This window comes from Prionailurus viverrinus, chromosome A1 (genome assembly GCF_022837055.1).
Source record: "Prionailurus viverrinus isolate Anna chromosome A1, UM_Priviv_1.0, whole genome shotgun sequence".
In the NCBI taxonomy this organism is placed as follows: Eukaryota; Metazoa; Chordata; class Mammalia; order Carnivora; family Felidae; genus Prionailurus; species Prionailurus viverrinus.
The window spans coordinates 85759774-85765773 of NC_062561.1; positions in this window are offsets into that span (position 1 = coordinate 85759774).

The window sequence follows — 6000 nt, forward strand, 5'->3', positions numbered from 1 at the left end:
CAAATAAGAGGGCCACTTCTTCTCACCTGGATTCTTTGATAGTCTCCTTACAGCCCTCTGTATCTATCTGCCCTGGTTCAGGAAATTCTCAATAAAGCAGCCAGAATGAGACTTTGAAACACAGTGCAGAGTGTGTCACTCCTCCGCTCAAAGCCAACAGTGGCACTCAGCCTCCAGAGTGTCATGGGAGCATACGGTCCTATGAATCATTCCTGACAAGTGAATAAAATAACGTGGCCAACCAATTTATCCACGCATCAGGAACCAATTGTTCTGTCAATTCAGTGTTGTTTTAGTTTACTAGTTTTGCTGTCTTCTGTTTCCTCCTTACATACTTGAGCAAAATCTTTAGGAAGATTATCTTCATTTGACCAGGAAAAATTCATATAGAATGAAAATGATACTGTAACACAATCTATGCCCTTGTTATCAGGGATATAATATTGGATGTGTCTTATACATCTTGAACTATATCATATGTGATTACTTAAAGCCTAAGAAAGAAAAGCCAAAGACTTCACAGTGTATGAGACCCTACTTGTTGTCTCCTCCCATCTCCTCTGCAATCTCTTTGTATACTTTTTCCTATTCTGCTTCCAGAATTCCAGCTCCCTCAGTATTGTTCAAACAACATGGGTCTTTTTTTTTTTGAGAGCATGAACCAGGGAGAGGGGCAGAGGGAGAGAGAGAATACCAATCAGGCTGCACACTAAGTGCAGAACCCAACACAGGGCTCAATCTCACGACTGGGATCATGACCTGAGACCAAATCAAGAGTGTGATGCTCAACTGACTGAGCCACCTAGGTGTCCCAAATAGCATAAGTCTTGACTCCCTTTCTATTCAACACATTCAGTTTTTTGGGATATTATACCTGTATATTTCTAAGTGGCTTATATCCTTTTAGTCTGCTCAGATATCACCAATTCCATGACACCTTCTCTAAGCCATTCTGGGAGCTTAGGACATCAATTCAAGATTCAAATGCTAGAAGTACCTTAATTATACCGAAGTAAAAAAAATATTTAAAAATATAAAATAAAACAAATAAAAATGAAAAGGTCTGCCTCCCAAAATGCTGAGTCCTCTTTAGCAGCCAGTATAAGCTTAGATGTAATTCTGTAGCTCTTTTTGAAATTATATGAAAATAAACATTAAAAAATGTTATTGTTGTGGGGCACCTGATTGGCTCAGTCAGTTAAGCATCTGACTTCTGCTCAAGTCATGATCTCACAGCTTATGAGTTTGATCCTCACACCAGGCTCTGTGCTGACAGCTCAGCTCATAGCTCGGAGCCTGCTTTGGATTCTGAGTCTCCCTCTTTCTCTGCCTGTCCCCCGCTCACACTCTCTCTCTTTCAAAAATAAATAAACATTAAAAAATAATTTTAAAAATGTTATTATTGCAATCTTGCTTAGGACCAACTAAATGGCCTTTGACTCCCTAAGAATTCTTTCTTGATTACTTTCTGTTACTACAGATTTATATGCTAGGCAATTGAGGTAAAATCATTTACTTAGTTTTTACATCAGCAAAGGCTCCAACTGCCTTGGTAGTGAAGAATAATTTATTGAAGTCTATAATTTTAGAATTCAACATCAACAACCAAAGCAAACACTACAATAGCGTTTATGTCACATGACACTAAAATATACACCATGTTGATTTCCATCTGAAAACCTTTGTGCCTGTCTACATGAACCTCCCTTACCTTTCTTCCCAACGTGGAGAGCCCTAATGTGCCACTGCTCCACAACCTGCCTTGCCCTCCTCATACCCAAATGTGGGCTTTCCTCCTGCAAGTTGGAATTTGCCATGTCCTCTGCTGGGGTTTGATGCTGGGTGAAGCAGGCTTTTCCTCTCAATTACTGGGTATCTTGGGGACCTGACCCTTCTGAGAATCCTGGTCCCCAGATATTTTTCTGTAATTTGTTGATCAAGTTAGTAAACAATGGAATGAATCTTCTGAGATTCAACTCTGCCCACTGAGGCTTGGATATCTATAATACATTCAGGATAGATGAATTTTTACATTCTTTTGGAGTTTTTTTTTTAATTAGAATTTGTCTCAAAAATTGAATCAAACAAGAATTCTTTGCTAAAATATTGCAAGCAGGCAAATGGTGAATCACCTATCCTGAGAATTGGACATTTGACAGTCACTTTTTGTTAAGTGGCATTTTGCCATCATATTTTAATTGCAATTACATCTAAATGAAAAGCAAAAACATAATTTATGATTGAAATTTAATTAATTCATGCAACAAAAGCAGTCAGTACCCAAGCTTAATCTAAATGTGACTCTGTCAGTTTAACAACAACAGAAATATGCAGTATCTGAGTTTGTCTGAAAGGTTGTCTTAGTTTGGGTTTTGGAAGATGGAATTGGAACGGAAAAGGTTCTCAATCTGCCTGTGGCATAGCAAGACTAAAAACAAACCAAACAGAAGATGTGCCAAATATATACAATGGAATATGAGTTGGTGATCAAAAAGAATGACATCTTGCCATTTGCAACAATGTGGGTGTAACTAGAGTGTATCATGCTAAGCGAAATAAGTCAGAGAAAGACAGATATATGATTTCACTTGTGTGTGGAATTTAAGAAACACAACAGATGAAAACAGGGGAAGGGAAGGAAAAATAAGATAAAAACAGAAAGGGAGGTAAGTCATAAAAGACTCAAATACAGAGAACAATCTGAGAGGGTTCTTGGAGGAGAGGTTGGTGGGGGATGGGTTAAATGGTTAATGGGTATTAAGGAGGGTACTTGTATGTAAGTGATGAATCGCTGAATTCTACTCCTGAAGCCAATAGTATACTGTATGTTGCCTAACTTGAATTTAAATAAATTAATAAAAAATATAAAGTCATACAAAGTAAAAAAAAACACTAAACAAAAACTAAAATAAAACAACAACAAGCAAAACACACACACACACACACACACACACATAAATCCAAGTGTATGAAAGGCATTATAATCTGATGCATTGATACGTTATTTAATTAATATATATTTTTAATTTTTAATTTGTTTTAATATTATTTATTTTTGAGAGAGAGAGAGAGAGCGCGCGCAATTTGGGGAGGGGCAGAGAGAAAAGGGGACAGAATCTGAAGAAGGCTCCAGGATCCGAGCAGTCAGCACAGAGCCCCATGAAGGGCTAGAACTCATGAACTATGAGATCATTACCTAAGCATAAGTTGGATGCTCAACTGAATGAGCCACCCAGGTGCCCCAATATAACTTTTTTTAAATAATATGATTCATATGTATAGTTTTTAGAAAACTTGGAAATAGAAAGATGTAGACAAAAGTATCAGTAAATTTATTTTGGTGTGATGCACATATATGGATGTTTATTTTTAAGTCAACATCTTTCTTAATATGTAGTAAATTACAGTAAAAATAATTTTAAATGAGAAACTGTGGTGAAATAAAATGCATAGCAAATGGCCTTGGGATGCTCCTTCGGATGTGTTGTATACCATACTATCAGAAGCTATGGTGCACACAGGTAATAAAATATTAGCAAGGATATCCAGGTTACTTGGGGGTTGGCTTTATAGTACTGTCTTCCAGAGTTATCTACCTGATGTCTTACCTTCCAAACGTGTGTGTGTGTGTGTTCTACATATGGGTAATACAGTTGGGTCAGTACTGTATAGCCTATATCCTGGCTGTTTTTATAGCTAATTTTATATAGTCTGTATATCTTGGCATTTTTGACACTACTTTTACAACTAATCTCCATAATAGCTGTTTTATAGTGCTATTAAATTTGGGAAAACAAAGTTAAGCACCATTTATAAATGACATAGTCTTACGTGAGGTGGGTTTTTCATATCCCCCCCATCCCCTGCCTTTCTTAAGTAAGCTCCATGCACAGTATGGAGCCCAATGCAGGACTCAAACCTACAACCTTGAGGATCAAGACCTGAGCCAAGGTCACAAGTAAGACGCTTAACACACTCAGCCACCCAGTCACCCCTGGGCTTTTTATATCTAATCTCAAATCCAGATTTTTAATTCCTGTATGTTTGCAGAAAAAAGAAAAAAAGACATGATAGAGTCTTCAAAGCAGATATATACTTTGACAATTTTCTCTAGTACTTTTATCTATACACCTCAGCCACAGCTCTACTCATGGAGATGGAAGAGTGTCCATTCCTACAAAGATCATCACTGCCAATGCATGAGGGACAGCCAGCCAGAGGGCGCATGGAACATGAGCAATATATATATACATATATGTGTACATATATGTGTATATATATGTATATACACATATACATATGTATATATATATATATATATATATATACCTACTACCAGAAAGTGTCAGGCTTCACAAATCAGCCTGGCTTCCTAGTGAGAGCGAACCATGGGAGATAAGGGGCACCAGGAAGCTTCTTTCTATCATTTAAGCATGTTGTGACAGCATGGGTGTCTCTTCTCTGTCAAGAGAAGATATTAGAGCACAGGTGGATAGACATCGCCTCTATGACTAAGGTGGATAATGAGAATTAAAAACATATCATTAAATATATAAATTGCAAGCTATGGTTACATTTGTAGGTTTCAAATGATATTAATGACATAAACACTTAGAAACCTACAAATGTGTACCTTAAGAACTTAATTTAATTTTTTAATGTTTTATTTATTTTTGAGAGAGAGACAGACCACGAGAGGAGGAGGAGCAGAGAGAGAGGGAGCCACAAAATCTGAAACAGGCTCCAGGCTCTGAGCTGTCAGCACAGAGTCGGATGCAGGGCTTAAGCTCAGGAACCATGAGATCATGACCCCAGCTGAAGTCAGACTTAACCAATTGAGCCACCCAGGCACCCCAATAACTTAATTTTTGAGGTCTCTTTCTGTGTCTCTCCTTCACTGGGTCATCTTTCCCTCACTACTGCTGGCCCTCAGTTATCTTGGGTATTCTATCCAGTAGCTTTTATTTCCCAGAAGCATCATGGCTTCTGATAGCGCAATACACAATCTATCCTAACAAATGTTTATGATGGCCATTTGCTCTGTATTTTATTTCATAGTGCAGGAAGAATTCTGTTATTGATTTCTTATTTCAAAAATTATAAGCTTATTTTAACTAAAGTTTATTGCATATTAATTAACAATATTGTTGCCTTAAAAATAAATATCCATTTCTATGTATCACATCAAAACAAATTTACAGATAATTTTAAATATTCAAATTTTCATCCAGAATAACATTTTAAAATTCCTCTTTTATATTTCCCAGTAAAGTTGATATTTTAGAGTTTTTTTTCATTGGCATATGATTGATGTGTTTATCAATGCACAGAGAAATTTGAAATTCAGTAATTAACACTTTGATATGAAGGATTATGTGAAAATTATAGATATTAAATAGTAACCAATATATATTCATACAGATATCGATAAAAACGGATGCTTAGACTAACCAAATGTTACTAAAAATCCTTTCAAATGTTTCAGAAATCCTTTCAAATGAAAAAAATTGATAATATCCCATTGTATTAACAACATAATTTCAATGTAAAATGAAAAATAACCATTCTTTTATTATATAATAGAACCAATATTTCTTGACCATTTGTTTAATTTGAGTCATGGTGCTTTATATGTATTACTTCATCTCACATTAACAATAGGTCTACATATTGGGCACCAATCTACAAGTAAGAAAGCTAAGGCCTAGAAATAAGTGATTCAATCAAGGTAACTGAACTTAAGGACAGTACGAAACCATAAATTCCAACTAGAATGTCTGGATATAGAGGCCATGTTGGAACAGAGTTCTTTCTTGCTTCTCTAGGTATAGAGTGATAGAGCCTTGTCTTATGAAATATACTTGTTTACAAAATAAGGAAGGAGAGGCAAGTATGTGTAAATCAATAGACGACTCACATTTAACCATGGAGACAGACAGCTTCATTTGCAGCCTTCCTGGAACCCACTGCCTTTACTTTTGAGGGTATTCTTGAGAAACT